Here is a 25,674-nt window from a genome sequence, read left to right as displayed (position 1 = left end):
CTGGAACAAGTACCCAGAAGACAACAGGTTATCCCAAAGTGTGAGGAAGATGCTTCTGCTCAAAGAAGGCAGAGAAATGGGTTCCTTTAAATCTCTTCCCTCACTTCCTTCCTGCAGGAGACAAACTCAAGGTCTGCAATGATTTTTCTTCCCTCCTCACAGGATTTCTCACCCACCCCAGTCCCTCCCTCACTGGACGAAGGGGCTGGACAAGCTGTCTTGTCTTTCCCCCATCTTGACTGAGGGCTTGCTTTGAACCATCTCCCAGCAACCCAGCTCCCATCTGACTCTCCAGCTTTGTGGGCAGACCCACCTGTCATCAGCTCTGTCCAAGTGCAGGTGACAGACCTGGGGGGCTCTATGGGGTCTCAGAGCAACACCCCAACTTTTCTCAATGGCTCCTTTCCTTCCCCCTGGTAAGACCCTCCCAACTACTTGGTTTCTATAACTGTAATAATAGTCCTCCCTCTGAATAGCTTACCCACTATTTATGCCTAATTACCATGTAGCACAATAATGATTATGTATAGCACTAAATGTGTCAGATTAACTTTGCTCGAAGTTTTGCTTCATTACAACACCAAACTTGATTCATGTGCATTGAGTATTTAACCTCTCTGGGCTTCAACTCCCACATATGCAAAATGATGGGTAGGGATTATTTCAGTGCTTCCCCCGCTGCCTGGTGTTCAGAATCGTTGGCTGACATTTTAGAAATACAGAGGGCTAACCCTGACCCCCTAAATTATAATGTAATAGTTCTGGCATTGGGCCCCAATATCTGTATTTTTCTTTTAGTTTCCCAGGGATTTCTATTGCATCCAATCCAAAGATTAGCATATGGGAAACTCTCGAGTAAGTCATCCCTGCCATCCTTTCCAAACCTCATTGATTCATTCATTGATTCATTCACTGGGAGAGGAAAGTACCAGCAATGAGGCTGGAGAGAGGCAAGGATGGATGTGGTGTTAGCATGATTCGAATTTATCTCAAAGGCAACAGGAAAGACTTTAAAGGGGAGTAAGTAGGATGACATCATCAGGTTTATGTTTAAGAGGCAGCATTGTTTTGCAGTGTGGAACATGGGCTGGAGTAAGGACAGCAGCACAAGAAGGCTTCATAATCATCTACATGGGACAGGATGATGGCTGGATTGGAGTAGTGACAGTGGGGGTGGAGTGAGTGGGTGGATCTGTGTAGCATTCAGAAAGTAGAATAAGCAGAGCTCGGTTTTATTTTTACCTTTGGATCCGGAATATGGTGAATCGTTTCGCTGCACCACCTCTGTCCCCTTCCTATACTGTAGAATTCCTGTGTGGGCCTTGGTGGCAGGCAGAGCCCTCACCCCACTGAAAGGTGCAGCTCATAGCCCAGCTCAACCAATGAGTGGCAGCTGCCTCAGATTTTGACTGAGGAGCTAGTGAATCAGAGAAGCAAGGACACTGGAGAATCAATCCTAGAGGTGGTACCAGTAGCCACAACTTTCAGTTTTCCAGGGACAGCATAACAGGGTGCCAGGGGGATGCCAGTGTCTGGTACAGCCAAGGTGGAGATGCCATCTGGTGCCCTGTATTTAGCTATGATAGCTGAGTTCTCACTGGACTGTTGCTCCAGCTTGATTTTGGTTGAAAGTCTAACAGTAGCTAGCTTTATTTTTCCTGCCTGTTTTACAAGTCTGGTTCTCTAATCTCTATGATTCTGTGAGATACTACAATATTTTCCATGAATTCCTTTTCTGCTTAAACTATCAGAATTGTTTGTTTCTCACATCTGTGTTCCCGACTGCTACCCTGATTGTGTTGGAGGAAGAGGGGGTGTGAGTAGTTGGATGGTGTGGTCCTCAGAGATGAGAAACACAGGCACAGGGTCAGGTGTGAGCAGAAGAACCCCAAGTGCTGCTGGTTATAGACTAAAGATACCGTTGCTCCTTATTCACTCACCCTCAATAAAAAAGGAGCTGAGACTGAGTTTTTCTTCTCCATTGAGAGCTTTCTTTGAACTGCACAACTCCATTCAAAACCTGAATGGGTGAATGGTCCTTGCATTTGCAGACTACCTGAAATCCATCATCCTAGTTTCATTGCCTGCTCTCATCTTCATAACCTTCTCAGTGCTCTCCCCAAATTAACAACATTCTTGCCATCACAAGGCTATTGGAAGGTAAATAAGATCACAGACAAGAAAGTGCTTTATCATCTATGGAAAGGACTGAAGAACTTCAAGGCAGTAGATTGTACTTACCTAAATACAACTTCAGAAGTTACACGTAGATTGTTTTCTAACTTCAGTCACTTTCCAACCTATTTACTTGGTAGTTCACAAGATGTTTTCTTTTGTTTTCACATAGATTGGCAACTGCAGTAACCACTGAAACACAAAAAAAAAAAAAAAATCTTTTTTTTTTTTTTGACAGAGTTTCACTCTTGTTGCCCAGGCAGAAGTGCAATGGCATGGTCTCGGCTCACTGCAACCTCCACCTCCCGGTTCAAGTGATCTTCCTGCCTCACCCTCCCAAGTAGCTGGGATTACAGGCACCCACCACCATGCCCAGCTAATTTATTTATTTTTAGTAGGGATAGGGTTTCACCATGTTGGTCAGGCTGGTCTCGAACTCCTGACCTCAGGAGATCCACCCACCTACCTTGGCTTGTAATGCTGGGATTACAAGCATGAGCCACTGCACATTTTAAGTGCACAGTTCACTAGCATTAAGTACATTCATATTGTTGTATAAGCATCGCTACCACTCCACTTTAGAGCCAGCCTCGGTCTCCCAAAGTACTGGGATTACAGCCATGAGCCACCGTGCATTTTAAGTGCATAGTTCAGTAGCATTAAGTACATTCACATTGTGTGTAAGCATCACCACCACTCCACTTTAGACCTTTCTCCATGTTCTCATACCAAAACCCCATACCCATCAAATATGTCCCCATTTGTCCCTGCCTCCAGCCTCTGGCCACCACCAATTCACTCTCTGTCTCTGTGGATTGACTCTAGGTACCTCATATAAGTGGCATCGTATAGTATATGTCCTTTTGTAACTGGCTTATTTCACTTGGCACAATGTCTTTGAGGTTCCATGTGGTAGCAGGTGTGAGAATTTCTCTCCTTTGTTAAGGCCTAATAATATTCCTTTGCATGTAAATACCACATCTTGTTTACCCATGTTGATGGACACATGGCTTGTTTCACCTTTTGGCTATTGTGCATAATGCTGCTATGAACATAGGTGTGAAAACGAGGTGTATATTTTTATGACCTCTTCCCTTCAAGCAGTGAAATTTCCAATATGAATAATTGCACTCTGAGTTATCTGTTCTGTAACTCTGAAGAACTGTGTAATAGAATTTCTGAAAGTGAGTCACCCCTGTATTCTCTTTACTCTTTCAAAATAGGAAGCAGCAAAGAATAAATGTCCATTTCACACTGAGGTGGCAAGGCCCATTAGAGTCTACCAGTGAGGAAATCATTTTCTAAGGGTGATTACACACGCAGATGTCAAAACCCTCAGGTAACTCTCTGCTCTCCTACCTTGGCTGGATAGTGCCCTGAACTTCTGTCATTCTCAGAAGATTCTCCCCTTCCCACCCTTCTCTGGAGTCTACCATCTCGACTACCGTCAGCCCCTGCCCTAGATTATTCTGCATGGGGCTGTGGATCCCTCAATAACAACAATATCAAAGAATTCCACACTTCTCTAAGGTTTTCTGCATTCAAGGGATGCAATAAAGTACAAAAAAGATGATTTTTTTTTTGCCCTGTACTTCCTTTGACCCAGATGGATTGCTGTTCTACTGCTCCCCAGTCATTTGCAAATGGCACAAGAACTAAGACAAAAGAAGAGGATGAGAAAAGAGAAATTCCCAGAGCTTGGAAATGGGGGTTCAGTCTTTATCTGCAAAGTGGGTTAAGAAATGGAGAACTGTAATACCATATAGAAGGTGTCTGTATTTCCTGTGTCACTTCTCCAGTTAAAGTTTTCTGTAAGGGGGGGAAGACTCATGGAACAAACATCAACATCTGTGGGTTGTCGTTCCTACTTATTCTTCATGATAGCACTGTAATGTGGCTCTCTATCCCCATTTCACAATCCAGGAAACTGAGCCCCAGAGCCATTCAGAATTTCCCAAGGTTGTGGAGTTTAGATGGGAACAAACTTCTGTGTGACTCCAGTGTTGCTACTGACATGACCCTGCTCTGCCTTCCCCACCTTTCAGATTTCCCTTGTTTTCTGTGAGATGATTTTTAGAAGGGGACAGTGACAGTCTGTTCTCTCTGGGGGTACATCAGTTTGAAGAAGATCAGCAAGGGACCTCCCTTTCCAAGCTGCAGTGAGCAGTTCTTGGAGCACAGGAGGAAGTTCTAGCTCTCCCTATTCTCTGTTGGCATCCTCCTTTGTTTCCTCATTACAATGGGCCAACAAAATCCCCATCTGCCCCTTACCCGTCTCCTAGCCTTGCCTGAATGTCTTTATCCCCCCAAATTCATATGTTGAAATCCTAAGCCCCAGGATTATAAAATTAGAAAGTGAGCCTGTAATCCCAGCACTTTGAGAAGCCGAGGCAGGTGGATCACCTGAGGTCAGGAGTTCGAAACCAGCTTGAGCAACATGGAGAAACCCCATCTCTACTAAAAATACAAAATTATCTGGGCATGGTGGCGCATACCTGTAATCCTAGCTACTCGGGAGACTGAGGCAGAAGAATTGCTTGAACCCGGGAGGCGGAGGTTGTGGTGAGCCAAGATCGCACTATTGCACTCCAGCCTGGGCAACAAGAGCAAAACTCCATCAAAAAAAAAAAAAAAAAAAAGGAAAGTGAGGCCTTTGGGCAGTGATGAAGCCATGAGGACAGAAGGAGACAGAACCCTCATAAATGGGATGGATGAGTGCTCTTGTAGAAGAGGCCCAAGGGCACTCATTCACCCCTATCCACCATGTATGACACAGTGAGAAAGTGCCATCTATGAAACAGAAAGCTGGATTTCGCCAGATGCCAACTCTGCCAGCACCTTAATATTGGACTTCCCAGCCTCCAGAACTGTGAGAAATAAATTCTGTTTGTAAGCCACACGGTTTATGGTATTTTGTTATATTAACAGCATCCCAGATGGACTAAGAGAACCCCTAATATCCATTACTACTCATTTCCTTACAATTTTCAACAATGAAAAGGATAGAAATAAATGAAAGATTTAGGAGGTATATCAGGTGGAACTTCCTGACTCCGAGGAGGTAAGGAATTCAAAGAGGCTGCTGTAGATCCTTTTTCAGGAAAGCTATAAGGCAAAGGGACACCCTGCCCCCACACCGCCCACTTGGACTGGGCACACTCCTGCCTAGAGGCAGGGGGAGGCACCAAATGACCTCCAGAGGGCCCTGCTAGCCCAGGAAGCTGGGAGCTTCTGGTGCAGCCGCTGCTTGGCTGCAGATGTTCCCTGACATCAATCACACAGTGCATCTGTTTGCTGCGCCGCTTGTTTAAAGAGTGAGGCGTTTGCTAATTGAAAACTAAAAGATCCATCCGTCTCACTCACAGCCAGCATGAAATCCATTCAACCATGTAAGATTGGGGCAAAAAAAGCAGCACAGAGCTACAGTGTCCTTGGGTGGGTGCATCTTATGGAGCTCATCTTCTTCCTGCTTCTGCCTCCTGATGAACAAGGCTCCCCTCCCCACCCCAGAGCAGCCAGGGATGGCCCATATTACCATTGTCTAACATGTCCTCATCTATTTTTCTCAGTAAAGCCCAGAGAGATCGTTATTTTTAGTTCCCACTTAAAAATGGAGAAACTGAGGCTTCGCGAGATCAGACAATTTGGGCAAGCCCACACAACGGGTAGGTGGCCAAGGCAGAACACCAATCCAGGTGCTCTGGCTAGTCTGACCCATCCCTGAACCTATGTAGAGGAGCTGAGTTGGGAGGTACCAAGTATCCCCTTAAGTGGATTAAACCTAGGAGAGAATGGCCCAAGGATATACAAGGGAAACACTGGGATGGCAACCATATCTGTAATGTCTGATCCCTTAAAGGCAAGTATGGCAACATTCTAGGACTCCTATTGATGTAATATCTCCCTATAGAGCCTGCAGGCAAGTGGAGGCCAGTCCAGATCAGCAAGATCCAGGGGCAGGAAGAGTCATGGTGGGGTGAGGTGGGAGCCCACAGCTTCCTCTGCCTCAGTGCCTCCAGAGATGGCTGCGTTTGAGAGAGGTGCTGTTTTGTGGCTCTGGAGAGGGCGACGGTTCAGTGCTGGACTCCGTGGGATTTGAAAGGGCACTCCATGTCTCTGGGACTCAGTTCTCCCTTCTGAGGTGAGAAGGAATTAGATGAATGCTAAGGTCCTTTCCAGCCCTCACTTTCTGTAATTGTGTGTGTCATTGGAGGAAATGCTGAGATGAAGTTAGTCCTTGTGGCCCAGGATGGCTCGACTCCAGCCATGCAGGGCCGACTCCCTGCTCTGCAGAGTCAGTCTGCTGCCCCTGCTCTTCCCTCTCCCTGGAGTGCTGTGCCATCTTCTCCCCTTGGTAACTGGTGTTGCTCCTTCAATGCCCGGTTCCTGTGAAGTCTTGCTTTTTTGTGCTTCACAGCACCTGTTTAAGCCTCAGTTATTTCCCTGGGGGTCTCCTCTCTGGATTGGCAGGGTGCGGGATCAGGGGCCTGGTTTTCTTTCTGTCTGTGACTTCTGAATCTGACATAGAGTCTGGCAAATTGAGGACAGTTGGTAACTAATTGCTGCAGAAGAAAAGAAAGAAAGAAAGAAGAAAGAAAGAAAGAAAAGAAAGAAAGAAAGAGAAAAGAAGGAAAGAAAGAGGAAGGAAGAAAAAGGAAGAAAGAAAGAAAGAAAGAAAGAAAGAAAGAAAGAAAGAAAGAAAGAAAGAAAGAAAGAAAGAAAGAAAGAAAGAAAGAAAGAAAGAAAAGATGGAGAGAGGAAGAAAAGGGGAGAAGAACGAGGTTCCTCTGCAGCCCGAATGACAGTGGGCAGGGTAGCAGTGGAACACCCTTCACCACTCTATATCTTTCTCCCTCTCCCCACTCCCTGCTTCACACACCTCAGTTTGGAGTCAGAGGTGAGCTGGAACCCCTGAGGCCTCCTTTTGCATTTCCATCTCAGGTCAACTCCAAACAGGCTTTTTCCTTTGGATGAGTCCAGCAATGGAACTGACTACATAGATTACAAGACCTGAAGTCAGAAAACGGATGCGGACCTCTTCCGACACCTCCTCTCCTTGCCTGACTTGCTGGATGGGTGGTGCCTCCCGCAACCCTTGGCTTCCGAGTCCTCAAAGGAGAAGACTGGCGAGCAGACGGTGAGGACCCAGCCTGCAATCACAGCGTGTTATTGTGGGTGGGAGCGCAGTGGGCGGTCGAGGGTTGCGTTCCCGCCTCAAAACAAGGGATGGCGGAATCCCCCAACCCCTCCTACCCGCCCCAGGCCGGGGAGCGCCGAGGAGTCACAGCTCGTTCGGTGGGGGGCGGGGGCGGGGGCGGGGCCTGTGTCAGGGGCGGGGCCCCGGGCACCTCCCCCCCGCGCTCCCCGTGCTCCCAGCGCTCGGGTGCCGCGGAGCTGTCCAGCTTCAGTGCCGAGCCGGCAGCCTCCCGCGCGCACCGCGCCGCCTCCGCGCCGTCCCCGCGCTCCCTCCTGCCCGCCCGCTCCGCGCCCGGCCCCGCCCCGCCCCGCCCCGCCGCGGCCCGTCCACTGCTCCCCGCGGGCCAGAGCCGGCCGAGCGGCTGCCCGCCGGGGCTCTGAACGGCGCGGCGGGGCCGGGAGCCAGGGACCCGCCGAGAAGAGTGGCGGCCCCGGACGGCTGCCGGAGGGGCGGCCGCGCGTGGATGCGGCGGGAGCTGGAAGCCTCGAGCAGCCGGCGCCGTCTCTGCCCCGGGGCGCCCTATGGCTTGAAGGTAAGCACCGGCCGGATAGAGCGGCGGGAGACTCAGGGTCACGGGGAGAGGAGGAGGGAGCTCCAAGGGCAGCGCGGCCGGGACCAGAAGTTTGTGCCGCCACTCCCGGCCGCCTGCTTGGGAGCGCCCGCCTGGGGTCCGGCTCTGCACGGGCTCCCCGTCGGGCGGGGGCGGAGGGCGTCCGGAGTCCGCGGCGCCTATCCCCTCTCCCTCCTTCTCAGTAGCCTCCTCGCCACCTAGAAGGGAATCCTCTCCCCGGGCACGAGCGGGCGCAGCTGGGGCAGCCTCCCCGCGGGGCGCCCAGGGCAGCACGGCCGAGCCGCGGCATCGGAGGGTGGCCGCTTCCCACAATCTCGGAAGGGCACTTCCCCCAGCACCCAAGCGCGAGACTCGGGGCTCGCGGCCAGAGTTTCCGACTTCTTCCGGAGGAAGAAGGGCTGTTTTTGGCAACTATGTGTTGGTGCGACCTGACCCTTTTCAGTTTCTAAGGCAGAAGCTAAGGATGGGGGAGAGGCAGTTTCTGGCTGGATTCTCCCGCGCCCCGGTTGCCGCTGTCCTTGGTCCTGAACTTTCGCTCTCCTTCGTCTTCTCGGATTGACACCTAATCGGGGAGGGAGGCTTGGGTGCCAGACCCGTTTCGACCCAGGAGTGCAGGCGACGGTGGCGGCAGTAGCGGAGGGTGACCACCCGGCTCTCGGCCCGGCTCTCTGATGGACCGAGAGCCCCTCTAGGGTGGTATGCGGAAACAAGAGGCAGCTCTAAGCACCAGACAGAGCGCGTTCCTATACCTGTCTGAGGCGGGCAGCCCTTGAGCGCTTCCTCTTGAAGAGTAGAGGTAAGAGGGTGCGTGTGCGTCTACATAACAGGCTTCACCATGGACACAAGTCACAGCACTGCAGCTCCGTGGGGACAGGCACTTGCTCTCAGCCACAAGGAAGCTGTCTGAGCAAGTCACTGTTGCCCCACCTGGCACCCCACTACTTTTCGTTCTGGGGCTCCTGAGGTTGGGTGAGGGGGTGATGGAGTGAGGTGCGAGGCACTTTGTGGTTCCCACTCCAGATCCTTCTGCAGATCCAAGCCTTTCTGGATTTTGACCAGGCTACAAACCTTTTAGGCTAATCTTTGCTCCTCCTTAGGGAGCTAGATGTTCAATGATTCTCCCCACTCCCACCCTGCTTCAAATGCAAATATGCATGCTTATCTCTGATTCATCCTGCAGCATTAGGACCACTTGAAAAAGAAATCATACTTATCGTCTTTCCCCCATGCAGCTGTTTGATGAGGGTGGGCAGATAGAGAGACTGGTCAGCGTGACCAGTTTCAAGAAAATCCGCAAGCTGGTTTCCTAGGTTCCAGTCCCTGCCTTGGACTTCCCTCCCTAGTGTTCAAAATTCCTGAATTATTTGTTTGCAGGGGTTTTTGGTGCCATCTCTGAATGCAGACATCTGACAGGGAAGTGGTTTGGGAGGGCCAGGGTAGTCCCAGCTCTTAAAGATCATTGAGTTCCTTCTACCTTCCCTGCACAGCCTGAGGTGCCCAGAAAATGGAGAGGTTCTGATTTGTTGTAGAAGTCTGGGTAGCATTTCTCTAAGGTTTTTTTTTTTTTCTTTTTAATGAATTCCCTGAGAAGCTGGTTAAAAACGCATATTTTTGCTTCTTCCTTGAAAAACTGCTGAATGAGAATCTCAAGCTGAGGCCCAGGAAATTTGTATTTTAACAATGTTTCTGAGTGATTCATAGGTACACTGAATTAGCAAATTACCTCCCCAAAAGTTGAGACTCCTTAGAGAGTCTGTATACATTTATTTTATTTTGAAAATGGAAAGCAAGTTTATTTTACATAAACTTGGTAGCAGGTATTCTATCTGAGAAAATCCCTTGAAGATACAAAAAATGTGTTTTTAAGAGTTAAAAGAATCATATTCCTTGGCAACCATTTGGTGATATCTAATATATTCCTAAATTTCATACATTTGAAATTTATAAAATTAAGGTATTTAATCTCACCCTTTGTCTCCTGCTGTTATACTTGTTAAATTCTTCAAGTGTGAGACTCTTGGTAGAAGGACCATCCCCCTGATTAAATCTCTTTACTGAAAGTAAGGATGCAATCCAATCTCCTCTCCCCCAGTATCTTCATGGGCTTTTCTTCTTCCTAAAATTTTTGGCCCTTTTAAGGAATCACCAATATGGCTTCACGTTGACTTATGTAAATACTAACTGTCCCTCTCTGGGGGTCAACTCAGTGTTTCCCTCCTGCCCTCCCCTCTGGGTGAGTTATTGTCTTTCATTATGCATGTGCTGTGATCTGTTAACCTAAGTGCTCCTGAAATGCCAAGGAGTGATTAGTTCAGCCTAGTAGCACGTCATGCTCCCCAAGGCTTGTAGCCACTCATGCCCTGCTGGAAGTGACATATTGACTGTATTGATTTGGTTCTTGTGCTCCATAAGCAAGGAGGCTTGTAGGGGTAAAAAGGCTAGTAATGATGCTTGTGGGCTAGTCAGTCTTGTACCTTCACCTACAAGGGTAGATTATTTCTGTCTAGAAAATGCAATTATCTTGAGAATGATATAGGAGAATCTGAAATTGAGAGAACCCTTCTGTTCTTTCTTTTATACTATGGGAAACAAATGGGAACTTAGGGTCATTAGAAATATGGCCTCATATACTCCTGAGATTGTCCTGCTGAAGCCAGACAGGTCTGGGGTCACCATTCTCTGAATAAACAAGTGTAAGGGGAAAGATGTGGGGACTCTGCCTGGAGAGAGTAGTTTCCATCTCCCCTGCAAGTAAAAGTTACATTTTAGTGTTAAGGAAAAAGTGTGACTGTGAAGATAGCACTGTGTATATGTGTGTGTCTTTGTGTGTGTTTGCATACACGTGCATGCACACATGTGAGCACATCGCCCAGGAGAGACAGATATGATGAGACTCCCTTGAGCCAATCCTGTGTTGGCACCCATCACTTCTCCCTCCTTTGTGGCTTAATACCTATGAATCTCCAGCAGTGAAGGTGCTTCAACACCTAGGAAGGGAGGAGAATCAAGTTGAGGTTTTATAATGCCAGAACCCTAAGCCATATTTGCAATATCTCCCAGAATCAGGTTGTACATCAGCAGGTTACAGTTACCTAAGAGTTGAGGTCTTGAAAATAGCTTAGAACAGCAGCCCAGTCATTTGCATTTTCCTGGGATATAGTTTACAAGACTTTCGATTCTTAGATTATCTTCTTGGGCTCCTCAGAGGTCATGCTGGATGCCCCTGACTCCAAACAGGGAAGCTGTTTCCTTAGTCCACAAATACAGTGGTCTTTCTTCTTTTATTAACATTCTCCTAAATAGAAGTGTGTAAATTTTCCACTTTCTGGACACCAGGATTGGAGTTAGCAACCGAAGCTTCTCCATCCTATCAGGTATTCTACTTAGCAGAGGAGCATCCTGCATATAGGAAACACTTGGAAACCATGGGCAGCAGAAAGGACACAGGTTGATTCAACTTCTCAGCAGGCAGGCTCCTTTGTAGGTAGCCTCTTACTTAGCTAAACTCCGGCACCATGTTCCCTCCTCTCACCTCCAGTAAGGCATTTTGTGGCCCTGGGAGGACCTTGGAATTAGGTATAAGCCCTTCTGCTCTCCAAAATATACCATGGAGCCACTAAGGATGTGCAAATTGCTTATTTACCAATTTGAGCCGTAGACTAATGTTAACTCTGGCCTTTTAAATTACTCTAATGGTGTTGGAATCTAATATTAATATACTTTTGCCTCTCACCTGTTCCCATCACCAATGTAATTGAAGATTTATTTCCTCTGTACTAAAATGGATGCAAAACTTTCTTATTTTTTAACAATAAAATCATATTATCTAAATGCATAGGCTTGGAAAATAGCTTGATTATAGTGTCAGTACATGGGGATGGAGGAGTAATAAAACTATAAGACTCAGCCACTTGGTTTGCTTTGATTTGGGTTCAGAGAAAGGAGAGAAATTTGCCCTCAGAATTGCAGATTTTTCTTTTCTTTTTCCTTTCACCTTAATCTGGTAAATGGGTTAAGTCAACACCCTCGGCAGCTGGGATGCCCTTGGAAGGCGCAGCCTCTTCTCTCCCTAGGATACATGAGAGTGTTTCGCTGCAGAGGGATCAATGACCCTCCAGTGTGGCTCCAGTGTATAGGGAGGAGCCAGAGATGACACACTGGGGTCTGAGGCCTCCCTCTTCCCCTGGATAGAAGAAACTGCTGCTGCAGTGCTTCGAACTCAGAGGCCTGAAAGCTGCTAGGAGCATTTGGGAGAGTATGGGGCAGTGTACAGAGGTGAGAGCAGAGGAGAAGTAGACTCTTAGGAGGCCCTGAAAGAGGCTGATGTTAAATATGTATTGAATCTAGGCATCAGCTTAGTGTAGTTTGGGCAATTTTGTCATAATCTGATGTCACCTGTAAGGATTTTTACTTTTTCCAGGAGGAGACGAGGAAATTCTTTGCTGTCTGAAGGGACAGGGAGGGGAAAGAGGGACCACCTCTGGTTTCCCCTGCAGCCATCTAGGTAATGTCAGCTTGCTTCCAGACAGGGTGGTAAGGGAAGACAGGCAGACCTGGCTCCCAGGAGCCCCATCCACAGGCTCCTGGGCAGTCCTGCCTTCCAGAAGCTGTGGCTCAGCAGAGAGCTGCAGCTGTGGCCCCAACCATAATCCCCTGCAGATGTCTGGGAGCCAAAGGGAGTCCTGGGGGCCTGTTCGTTTGTTATGAGTCTCCTTCAGAACGTCCCTGCCCTTCTTGTTTCCACCCCCTCGTTGTTGTTGTTTGGGTTCTAAGTGGCCCAGCAGGAGAAAGACATTAGAAATGAAATTATTTTTGTTACATGCTACATCATTGCCTCCTCTCCTACCTGCTACCCCAGGCAGCGCCATCACTAGCAACTCTCAGGATCTCTTGATCTGGGAAAGTGGCTTAGTACCAGGCTTCCCTAGAATGAGAAGTGGTCCTGTTCACCAGTCCCTCCTTTGCTGGCCTCATCATCATAACAGCCAGCATTTATTGTGCACTTACTGTTTGCAAGGCACTGTGTTCAGCACTTGATGTAGGTTCCTCTTTTAAACTCCCAAGCCTGCAACAACTCTGTGAAATAGGAACCCTTGTTTTTTACATTTTTTGTTTGTTTATTTATTTATTTATTTTCATTTTTTAGAGAGAGATCTTGCTCTGTCACCCAGGCTGGAGTGCAGTGGTGCAATCATAGCTCACTGCAGCCTTGAACTCCTGGGCTCAAGGGATCCTCCTGCTTCAGCCTCCTGAGCAGCTGGGAGTACAGTTGCATGCCACCATGCCCAGCTAATTTTTTAAAGACTTTTTTGCAGATACAGGGTCTTGCTTTGTTGTCCAGTCTGGTCTTGAACTTCTGGCTTCAAACGATCCTCCTGCCTCAGAGTAACGCTTATTATACCATTTTGCAGAGGAAGAAGCATGGGCTTAGAAAGGTAAGTGGCTTGCACAAGGTCACATGTTTCATTTGTGAGACAGAGATTCAAAACCAGACCGTTTAAGGCTACAGCAACAGCCCTCTCTGATATGTAAGTGACATAAAGAACAAGAAAAGGAGGAGAACAGGGATAAGCAGATAATTCTTTAGTGAACTGAAAGGGCAGTAATCTTTGTGTATGATACTAGGGAAGTGAAGAGGGAGACAGCAGATGGAGAAGGATGAATGAAGTAACTCCTCGGGATTCTTAAATTTGAGAACCAGTGAGGAAGTGTTCTGTACCTGGATCTGGGCCCCTTTGGATGAAATGCACTGGGCATAAACCTCAGCAAGCAGTGGGAGAAGCAGGGAGGGCGGCAGGAGCAGGAAGGAGGCAGGGTCAGCTAAACCTTCCAACCTGGGGGAGGAGCTGGGAGGAGGTGTGGACGGATGATTTGTCAAGCTCTTCTGCAATTGTGATGACATTACCTTCTGTCCCACATCTCTTTGAGGTGAACTGAACTGTCCAAAGGATGAAAGCCAGACTTCTGCCAACAATTGGGTCTTTGGGGTTGCCTTCTTATTACCATAGAAGGAAAACTTGTTATATCTCCAAGACTAAGCTTCTGCATTTTACAGAAAGATGAAGGCAGGATGGCCTGGGATCTTGCACAGACACAGGAGTGACTCATGAGAGCTGCCTTTAAAAAATGAGCTGATCAGCCAGACGCAGTGGCTCACGCCTATAATCCCAGCCCTTTGGGAGGCTGAGGTGGGCAGATTGCCTGAGTTCAGGAGTTCACGACCAGCCTGGGCAACACAGTGAAACCCCATCTCTACTAAAACACACAAAAAAATTAGGGGGTGGCAGCATGCACCTGTAGTCTCAGCTACTCAGGCGGCTGAGGCGGGAGAATTGCTTGAACCTGGGAGGCAGAGGTTGCAGTGAGCCAGTATTGTGCCACTGCACTCCAACCTGGGTGACAGAGCGAGACTCCATCTCAAAAAACAAACAAACAAAAAACAAACAAAAAACTGATCAGTGCTTTTCTGGTAGACAGAGGCAGGTGAGGCCTGGATGTCCCTGGGCAGGGCACTTAACCTGTGCATCAGTTATTTCAGGCACAAATAACGGACTAATAATCGTGTTCACCTCATAATAAGTGAGAAGATTCCTCTGTTGTTGAGCCTCACAGTGAGTTTTATGAATGACATATATCAATATTTAGTCACGTATTTAAACCCTTTAGAAACAACACCATATGGTAGCTAAACCTGTGGGCTCTGGAATTATTAGACTTCCAGGATTTGAATTCTGACTCTAACAATTACTAGCTATGTGACCATGAGCAAGTTAATTAACCTCTATCACCTGGGGGTTCTCACCTGTAAGTGGATGTTAATACCAACCTAATTGGGTCACAGTAATTAATTAAGGTAATAGAGACAAGACATTTGAAAGAGTCCCTGCGAAAAGTGAGCACTCTTTAAATGTTAGCTATAATGATTGTTATTTTTATTATTAAGATGCTTAAGTAAGAAACAACCCTTTGAGCTGTTGTCCTTTTGCAGTAACTCAGCACCTGATTTTACATTTCTGAAATCATGTTTCCAAAACGTTCACAAAATTCGAGGATATACTTCTTTCTCACACTCTACACTTATGTGCATCAAAATTCTTTGGCTTTCACCTGTCAGCAGCTCTTGCTCATTTTGAGCGAGATAGGGGTTTGAATTGCTTGTCATCCCTTTGATTTAGGTGCAGCTGAATTCATTTCCATCTTACCCCACATGAGCTAGGAAGAGGCATCAGTTATCCTGGTGATGGCTTTTCATGGCCTGATTTTTCTTCCTGGTTTCCTGAGCTCTTTGTCTGCTATCTCATGGTTGGAGCCTTCCTGATTGGCAATGTCACATGGTATGTTGCACTCTGGCACAGGCCACTTTTTATTAAAAACAAAAAATAAGGAGAATGTACTGGTGTACAAGGACAAGGTGACTTTTTTTCTTTTCCCGGATTGAGAGGGCCAAAGAACTTCACATGAGCAGACCCCCAAAGCTGGCAGAACATGTGTTCTGCAGCTTCTGGAGTCATTAATGGCAGGAGAAAATGCTATCATGTTTTTAGATGAAGTATGGTCCTGCCTGAGAAAGGAGGATGGAACACAACAGCTTCTGGCCCTGAGATTCTCCAATCCTTAAAGAAATCCCTCTTGTTGGCCTTTTTGTTGGTCTATGAATCCCTTGTTGGGGAGGACTCTTTTGTAATTGATGTGCATCTATTTCTGGCCAGCTACAAATGTTCACCGTTTAGCTATGGTAGAAGATTTCAGAAGGCACTGTAGGTATTCTGTTCCTGGGTCATCTTCCTTGGTTCACCCTTTTATGGACTCAGCCCTTTCAACTCTTTCACTCATTTATGGCAGGGTCAATAAGAGAAGTGTGTTGACAAGCAGAAACTAGCTTCCAGGGTCCCAGGCAGAGGATGTCAGCCCCACCCCCACAACACAGTGGATCCATGTTTCCATACACGATTTTTCTTTAGTAATATGTATAGTTGAAGGTCTGGGATCCCTCTAGAGTCATATGGTGACCAATGACACAAAATCTCCCTTGTGGCCTGTCTTCTGTGAGGAGCCAACTTAATGCTTAATGCTAATCTCTCAATTGTGCATTTCTTGTCTTCTCCATCAGACTGTGAGCTCCTTGAAGCAAAGAATTTGTCTCATGCTTCTCTAAAATCTATTATAACCTAAAATGGTGCTAGGCACTTGGTAGTTACTTAAATTGTTAAGTGAGAGTGGGTGAGTGGATAAGTGATGGGTAGGTGCGAGACAGCTTACTTCCCCATAGCGACACTCTCCCTCTACTTTGCTTGCAGCTCAACAAGAGCGGCAGTGTCTGAGGCATCCCCCACTAGAGGTATCTCATAGGTCAGCAAGATACTTCATGCCTTCTCTCTTTCATCCTTAACCTGCACTATCTGGCTGCCCTCAGCCATGATGACATTATAGGTTGGATGGAAATTTTTTACAGTTGTCACAGGGCATGGAAGTTGGGGAATATTGGATGGTTGGAGCCTACTTCAATCAGACACACACATGAAGAAAAAGGTACTGGGGCAGGGGCTGTTGAGGAAACATACACAGGTGTGTTTGTTCAGGTCAGCCTGGGGACCTGAAGATAGAAAAGAGCTGTTATTGAGGGATGCCTTTAGTGCTTTGGTGATTTCTATGTTTAGAGTTTGGGGAATTGGACTAGTCCTTACTTTAAAAGGTACAGATAAGCATAATTCCACCCAAGACCCTCCAAAAGCAGCAACAGTTTGAACCTATCTTTCCACAAAGCACTTTTAAGAAGTGGGCTATGCATCCCCTTTCCCTCTAGTTATTTAGTTTAACAAAGTGGTTCAGAGCACTCAGAAGCCAGGCTAATGCATGATCAGATCTTTGTTCTATCAGTCATGAGCTATGTGACCTCTACCAAGTTACTATAACCCCTTTGAGATGCAGTTGTTTATCTCTTCATAAAATAGGATGACCATGTACTTACCCGATTGGGTTTTGTGCAAAGTAAATGAGTCATGCACATAGAGTGCTTGCCTCGGTACCTGATGCATAGTAAGCTGTCAGTGAGCATTCACTATCATTATCCTTACCATAATTATCAGTGAGGATAGAAATGTCCATAGAACCCTTCCCAAACTGTGCTCCAAATTTTATATTCTCTCTTCTGGAAGGAAGAAAGACACCACTGCAGATGAGAACATTAGACCAGGTATGAATTGGCATAGAGTGTTATACTTGGAAGAACCCAATGTTACACAGCAGGGAAGTAGGAGAGCTGGACTAGAACTCACTTCTGCCCAGGCTTTTTCCTCCACACCTGGCTCAGGTTAGACCATGGAGTTTTGAAGAAACTCAGTGGCTAAAGAACGGAATTTGAAGTGAAGATGGTACAAGGTAAGGCCAAAGGCATAGGCAGGGGCCAGACTATGAACCCTGAAGTGTTATGAAGGAGACTGGATTCCATCCTGAGGGAAACAAGAGGCCATCTTGAAGGATTGGGTTTTAAGCACAGGAACAACTCCAGTGATTCAATTTGCAGTAAAACAAATAAACAACAACAAAAACTGGCCAGCCATGGTGGCTCATGCCTGTAATCCCAGCACCTTGGGAGGCCAAGATAGGCAGATCACTTGAGGCCAGGAGTTTGAGACTAGCCTGGCTAACATGGCAAAAGCTCATCTCTACTACAAAACTTAGCCAGATGTGGTGGCTCACACCTGTAATCCCAGCTACTGGGGTGGCTGAGGCACGGGAATTACTTGAACCCAGGAAGCAGATGGTGCAGTGAGCTGAGATCACGCCACTGCACTCCAGCAACACAGTGAGACTCTGTCTCAAAAAAAAAAAAAAAAAAAAAAATCACAGAGGCTGCCATATGGGGGAACTGATTACAGAAGATTCAAGACTGGAAACAGAGTACCTAGGAGTTTGCAGTTGTTCAGGCCGGCAATGCTGGCAGCCTGGACTAGGGAGGAGCAGTGGAGGTAGGAGGACTTGAAAGACCTGAAAATGTATCTTAAATTCGCCAGAACTCAGTGATTGATGGGCTATGGAGGATAAGGGGAAGAGAGAAGCCAAGGATGATTTAAGAACAATGAAGCAAGGGAATTAGGGATATTGGTAAAAGTGTATGCGTATTGGGCCAGAAACCTAAGCCAGATTGAAAGGGAAGGGAAGATAGGCTGATAGAATCGGTGGACTGATGGTACTGATGAAATCAGAGAACTGGTATACTTAGAATCATTGAGAACTTGAGCTAGGTTGCAGAGGCAATTGTGGTCATACAGTGGAGCAACTAAATTTCTAACCTCAGAGAGGAACACCCCTGGTGATGTCAGTGCTCAGGATGCAATTGTAGGAGCCGGTGACTAACGTGGAGGGTGTGCTTGGGGAGTAGGAGGCCAGGCATCAAGAGGCCAAGCTGTTGGAAGCTGATTTCACTTCCTGAGTTCATGGCACAACTTGGGTTAGAGTGGAAGACAGTGACCTGGGTGCCAAAGGCAGTGAGAGAGGGGAAGTGACCAGGAATGTATAGATGACAGTGATAAAGAGAGATAGAGTGAGCATAAATGGCTGGTGGGCACCTGAAAGGAACAGTCTTTATGAGAGAGTAGGGGAGGTGGTAATGAGGCACAGGGATGTGGGGCTGAGCACTGTCCTGGAAGGGCTGCAGCAGAAGTGGTGCCCTCAGTTGAGGCTGGGAGGGGAGGAGCTGCTGCCACCACCCAGTACACACCTCCAGTGTAGGTCTTCTCATCCTGCTGTTGTCTTCTGCTCCCTCCGTGGTTCATAGAACCCATTCCTCTCCATATCTACAGAGAATGGAAGAAAAAGAAGAAAGGTGAAGAGAGGGTGGCAAGTGGGTATAAAGGTGTCGACGAGAGAGATGAAATGGGTGGAGGTTACAGGGAATAAGAAAGAAAATGAATCTGTGGACAACTGTTGTTCCTCTGCACCCAGTGTGCCACCTGGAACCTTCTATCATGTTGTGTTGTTTTCTCTGCCGGAATGCTCCAGCCCTTAACCTATAAGGTTGACTCCTATTCAACTTTTAAAACGGAGCCCAGGCATCACTTCTTCCAGGGAGGCTTCCCCGATTTTCTTTCCTACACTCTTTCACCTGCCTGGCCAGGGCCCTCTCGTCTGTATTTCTCTAACATACAATATTGAGTTGTGTTGTCATTGCTTATTTACAGGCCTGTTTCATTCCCTAGATGGTAAATTCCTCAAAGGCTGGAATGGAGTCCTTACCTCTCTATCTCCGGGTGCCTGCCCACTGCACTGCACAAAGTGCGACTGTCATCAAGCCCCGCCCCCGCAAACACGCGTGCTCACTATAAGAAGACAGCAGCACGCACTGTCTTCTGCTCATCCCTGAAGGCCTCCACATTATTAAGGCAGGCTGGAATGCTCCTCCAGCAAGTGATTTAGATGCGACATCCAGAGTGTCAAGGCTGTAAAGAAAGAGACCTACACTAACTCTACACATGAATGAGAAAATTGTACTTGGAGAGGGAAGTAACGTGTTCAGGGTCTCATGGCTGCTTAGAAGCAGACCAGTCCCAGATTTGGGACCCGTCACTGACATGGCCCACTTCTTGCCACGCCAAACTCCATGCTCAATGGCCACAGGTGGTGTGCACCACACTGTGGCTGCAGGTAGCTGCATTAAAAGTTTCCCCAATTTAACCAGCTCCAAAAATCATCCTCTTGTCCTTTCTTCTCATTTCTGGGTTCAAAATTGCTGATTTGGTGAGCCTTATTATTCAGCTATACTCCACTGCCTGGGAAATAGAGATAAGTGAAATGTAAAAGTAGGACCAGGCTTGCACTTATGTATTTTGAGGGGTTCACTTTACGTGAAGGGGCTACGGCACCACCAACATCCCCGTTTTCTCACAGGGAAGCAGATTGTAGGCAAGTCGCTGCTCAGTATATCACATGACGTGCAAATGCTCCTTGAATGCTGTGCTATTGTCTTTAACAATAATAACCACCTAAGGTATATAGATTACTCCTACATCATCAGTAAGATCTTAGGAACTGGGCAGCAAGGAGGGGGCAGGAGAAAGGGGAGTTTCTGGGTGCTCCATCTAGCATATGCATGGGAGGTTATGGTAGGATGCCAATAAATACTTGTTGCATGGATGAAGGAGTGAATGAATGAATATTTTCCTCTTGCAGAGCAGGCTGAGATTTGCTCAGAAGCATGTAGAGCAGACCATGTTGTGTTGCCCACCTGTGTGGGCTCCCTGAGACCCAGGGCATCCAGAAGGTCTCCAGAGGGAGAGGGAAGGTGGGAGAACCTCTGCAGAGCTCACAGCCACATGCCTTAAACACTGCTTGTGCATGGAGCATGATACCTGCTCCTGCATGGCCATGCTCCCTCTGAAGCCTCCAGGAAAGAATCCTGTCTTGTCTCTTCCAGCTCCCCATGGCTCCTGGTGCTCCTTGGCATGTGGCAGCATCACCCCAGTCTCTGCCTCTGTCTTCACATGATTGTCTCTCCCCCGTGGCTCTCTGTCTCCTCTCTGCTTCTTATAAGGGTACACCAGACATTAATTTAGGGTCCACTCTAATCCAGTATGAACCTGTCTTATCCTTAACTAATAATGTCTGCAAATACCACTTCCAAGTGAGGTCACCTTCTGAGATTCTGGGTGGACATGAATTGGTGGGTGTGGGAGGCTTGGGGGTCGGAGGGGAACACTCTTTACTCCTGTAAGGGAGCGTCCTGCTTTGGTGGCTCCTGTTCCTTATAGACATCTTTTGTTTCCTCCAGAGTAGGACTGTTTTCCTTCCTAGTCACCTGTTTGGGAATAGCTGCCCACTTGTCTAATTGAAGCCTCATCTCCTGAGTTAGAAGGCAAATGAGGACAAGAAAGAAAGCAATTAGTACAACTGGGAGTTCAGGATTAAAAAGGATTCACTGACCTGCTGGCACAATGGTTGGTAAGGGGGTAAAGTAAAGGGAGTTTGGAGGAAGAGAGGGGAAGGAAGGGGGTCCCTTGAATGTTCCAGCTGGGCTCAGGCCCAGTGAGGGTGGTGACTGGGCATGCATATTAAATGTCTTTTATAGTCATAAGAAACCCAGGAATTGCTCCCCATGAGGGCAGCTGGGTGTGCATATTAAGTGCTTTATATAGTCATAAGGAGCTCAGGGATTTGAAGTTGTTTACTCAGTGTTCATTCTACAAGCATTTATTAAATGCCTCCTGTACACCAGGATCTCAGACTAATGCTCTAATTTCACAGATGAGCACACTGAACTCCAGTAGGCCAAGTGAATTACCCAGGATCTCTTGGGGACAGAGTCAGGACTAAAATCCAAGACTTTAACTCTCACCATGCCTCACACAAAGCAACGTTCTTCTCTCATATACTCCAGTCTGCCTTGGGGGATCCCTGATCTCCACCAGGCAATAGTAATAATAGGAACAACGCCTGCATCTGGACGGGGCTTGACTGTGCCCAGGGTGTGTTTCCAGAAGTCATTTTACTGCTGCTCTCTGATGTGTGGGGTGGAGGCAGGGGTAAGGAGGGCTTCCTGACTTCTACCACTGAGTTCAGCTTTGCTGGGGGTGGTAGAGGGGAGGCCTGGGACCTGTACACTCCATAGAAAAGAAGATCAAGGACCTCTTGGACAAAACTAGCAGGACTCACTCTCTGAAACAAACCCTAGACCCACTGGGAGCCCCATCGTTAAGTTTGCCCAGCTGGCCAGTCTGTAAGGACATAGGGGATGCTGATGGTGCTAGCAAGGTGTTCTGGGCCCCTGTAAATGAGGATCCTGTGGCCTTGCAGATTCATCTTCCAACAGGCCTGTCTTAGCACCCAGGTGGCAACATTTGGTGCTGTCTGTAGTATCTCCCAGCAGGGCTGAGCCTTCAGAGCCTGCCCTCCTGGGCTTTCCAATCTGGATGTCTCTGATGACCCAGTCCATAGCTTAGTAGTTACTTGTTGAATGACTTGAGTAAGTCTGGAGAAACAAGTTAACTCCTTCACTGTGATAGGCGAGGGAAGGTATCAGAGAAGGAGGTACAGGGGATTTCCAAGGAGCTGTTCTCAGGCCAGCTTCGGGATTTGAGGTCTTGGAGGCTCTACCTGGGACTTGGCATGGGGCCTGCACTACCTCCCCGAGTGCACAGGATGCTGGAGCCTCCCAGCTTGTCTGGCTTTCATCTCGTCTTCATCCCTGGGCAGCTCTCTGCCCTCTGCAGCATCTCCCCACACCCTGTCTCCACGGTAACGTCACAGCCACAGGAGTCCATAATCCTGGTAGGAGGAGATGAGCAAAGGGCAGGGACAGGGGCACATGTGGCCAGCAGTGTCCATGTGCCTCTGAGCAGCCAAGTTCCCACAGGCCAGGGAGGGTGCCTGCCCCAAAGCCTGGCAGCAAGGAGGGGCCAGGGCGGAGGGCCCCCAAGCAGTGCCTCTGACATTCTTCTGTCTAAAGAAGGAGCCAGGGAGCTCTTGAGCAACAGGTGGAGCCTCTGACCCCAGGAAGCTTTTGGAGGCTGGCAGCTCGGGTGTCTCCCTAGGTCAAGACTACAGCCAGTCCAGCTTGGGGCAGAACCCAGCTCAAGGAAGTCTGCCCACCTGAATGTCCCCACGTCCTCTCTCCCTGTCCTGCCCAGTCCCTGTTCCATCAGCCTGTGGCAGCTCACAAATGCTGCTGGGGCCGGGGGTGGCTGGGGAGGGCAGGGCACCAATGCCAGCCAAGAGAGGGCAGGGTCCACTGGCAGCCTTCGCCCTGGAGCAGCCCCAACCGGGATAATGGTTGAAATAAGCAGCTTGTCTGAAGACAGTCAATTTGATAGTGCCTCTAATCATAGCCGCTGAGTTTCTGTCTGCCAGACACAGAGATCCAGGAAAATGTAGTAGAATGGACACAGAATGCAAAGAAATGAAAAGTAGAGCTGGAATCCCATAGATTTCTTCCCAGACCCACAGCGCTATTCCTTGGGGCCCACTGCCCAGTTTCTGTGAAGATTTGGCAGTCTGCTAATTTGCTGACTAGCAGTACATACATAATAGTTGTACATATTTTGGAGGTACATGTGATAGTTCAATACTTGCATACAATGTGTAATGATCAAATGAGGGATACTGGGATATCTGTCACCTCAAATATTTATGTTTCCTTTATGTTGAGAATATTCCAAATCTTCTCTTCTGTCTATTTTTAATGATACAATATGTTATTGCTAACTAGTCACTGTACTGTACTATTAATGCTAGATCTTATTCTGTCTATCTAACTGAATTTTTGTATCTATTAACCAACCTCTCTCCATCTCCCAGCCTCTGGTAACTACTACTATTCTCTGCTTCCAGGAAATCCTCCTTTTTTAGTTCTCACTGCTCGGCTTTCTTTCTAAGAAAAATGGACTCACATGGGTCTTTATGGAGGTCTCTAGAATTAGGAGTCTTAGGTTCTAGTCTCAGTTCTGTCACCTAATTTATGGCCTTGGTATAGTTAACTTTTTTTGTCTTGTGATTTTTTTATTCTAAAATGATGGTATTGGATTGGATGAAGTCCCTTATAGACTATAAGCAACAACATCCGCACTTTTCCTGCTTTGTCCATCCAGAGCTGCATCTGAGGGTGACAAACCTTGTTTTAAAACACATACTCTATTAAGGTGTGCATTTTCAAGCAGATGCTTTCTTGCCCACAGTAGCATTCAATGTATCCAAGTGAATAATATCTACCACTTTTAAATACTGACTATATTATCTGCCTTATATGCATCAGCTTTAATCTTTGTGACAGTCATAAAAGATAGAAATTATTACTCCCATTTTACAGATGAGGAAACTGAGACTCAGAGATAGAAAGTAAATTGTGAATCAAGGCCACACAGGTGGTGAGAACTGAAGCTGGTATTTGAGCCTAGATCTCTCTGATACAATATTTCCACGCTGCCCTGATCATATTTCCTACATATGCTAGGTTTATCTTCTTCACTTTCATTATGATATATATCACAATGTATGTGATGGCTTGCCTCTTATTTCCCCCAGCCCCATCGCTGCCCCTAGCATGTGAGGTCAGTAATGACCTCACATAAGATCTTGCCCTTGGTGTTTAGTGCATAGTAGACCCTGAACATTTGTCAAGAGGATGTACATATAAAGGAATGAATATATTGCAAAATTTTAGAACTTGGGTAAGTTGGAGACTGCTTTTAAATATAGAAGTATAGTCCACAGTGCCAAAATAGTGGGCATTCAATAAATCCTAATTCATATGCAAATGTGTACACACACACGCACGCACACACAATAATCAAAGCTTGTTGGTGATGATATACACACAGCATAAGTTGTCGTGGACCAGTATTTTTTTCCCCCAGATCAAAACTGATACATAGCCTTTCAAATAAATTAGTGCTTTAATCTTAGCTGAAGCATTTGAAGGAAGGAGTACATCCACATGCCAGTGCCAGGGTGATCCTGTGACCTCTCCAACAGAAACCATAAAGGACTGTGTTTTCAGAAGGAGTAAACACAACCTTTTCTCTCATTTTTTTTCTGGTGACATTTGTAGGCCCACACCTGGCATTCCGTATCACCCATGTGGGTCAGAGATTACATATGTAGTAAGAAAGAAAATCAAAGCACAAAATGAGGAAATTACTGATAACAGCATTTATCAAAAGATGAGGGCAGAAAATCATTTTAAAATAATAATTAAAACAACCCATACACTGTGTGTTACAGGGATGTGTGTGTTTATATATAAAAACTGCTAAATACTCAGGTTAGGTACCATTTAACCAGCAGAGCTGTTGCCTCAGGCAGTTGTTTTTCTAATTGCAGGTCTCGGCTGTGTCACCAGCTAGCTGGGAGCCCGAGGGGAGCTAAGAAAGTCTTGTTCTGTCCTTTGAATTCTTTTTCAACAGCCTGGCTTCCCTACCACCCAGGAGGGCACAGATCTTCCATGCTCCTCCCCAGCCCAGGCTGCTGCTGGCCTGCTCTGTCCCACCCACTGGGGAACAGCCCTTGGAACCAGAGGCTGCTATTAGGTTCAGCTTCCAGGGCTGGGACATAATTGGCCCTGGCTCTAATGAGCAGGGCTAAGGTGGCAGAGCCTATCACTGATTGGAACTGCTACCTGCAGAGGGATCAGGACAAGCATCAAGCTAACAGCTTGGAGAGCTGCCCCTCGGACAGCCCATAATTTCCAAATTAGATACTTCTGAGGTCTGGATTTTGCTGTGCAGACAGAGCTCAGGGGCAGCTCTTGCAAAAGCTGGAGAAATCAGACAAATTTTCATTCATAGTAAACAGGATCCCAGGCTTCTCTTTCTTCCTTTTTCATTTACATGCAAATAGTGGGGGGCGGGGGGGTGGATAATGGAGAGGGGATTCTGGAGCTCAGTTCCTGGGGGAAGGGGTGGCAAGAGACCTTGAAGCCAGTGAGGCCGGTTCTATTGCACTCTTTCAACTCGGTGGAAGCAGAAGTACTATAAACTTTGTAGATTCATCCTCGAGGGCCCTGCCCAGAAATAGCACTGTACAGTCCACAAAGAAGCACTGAGTAAGAGAACAGGGTCGCTTTTTATTGCTGAGATCTCCCCTGCTTGTTATTCACTTGTAGCTTTCTGTAATTGAATGAGTGGATATTTATTGAGTAAAGTGACACTCTGTACTACGCAGATATTCTTTACCGAGACCCACTGGAGGGAGAGAGACCATCTGATGTGGCCACTGCACCTCACAGAGGTTGAGCGACTCGTCT

General features: G+C 47.2%; 1 protein-coding gene across 2 annotated transcripts in view; it reads left to right on the top strand.

Moving 5' to 3' along the window:
• Positions 1–7,581: 7,581 nt before the first annotated feature.
• Positions 7,582–25,674, top strand: part of DRD2 (dopamine receptor D2) — a 66,851-nt gene continuing 48,758 nt past the window's right edge. For both annotated transcript variants that reach the window (XM_045371008.3, XM_005579675.4), the window contains exon 1: positions 7,582–7,904. The gene's annotated coding sequence lies outside the window, so the exon portion shown is untranslated. The remainder of the gene's footprint in view (positions 7,905–25,674) is intronic.

The sequence above is a fragment of the Macaca fascicularis genome, chromosome 14 (genome assembly GCF_037993035.2).
Source record: "Macaca fascicularis isolate 582-1 chromosome 14, T2T-MFA8v1.1".
In the NCBI taxonomy this organism is placed as follows: Eukaryota; Metazoa; Chordata; class Mammalia; order Primates; family Cercopithecidae; genus Macaca; species Macaca fascicularis.
The sequence above is the reverse complement of the archived record's forward strand: the minus strand, read 5'-3'. Positions and strand labels throughout refer to the sequence as shown.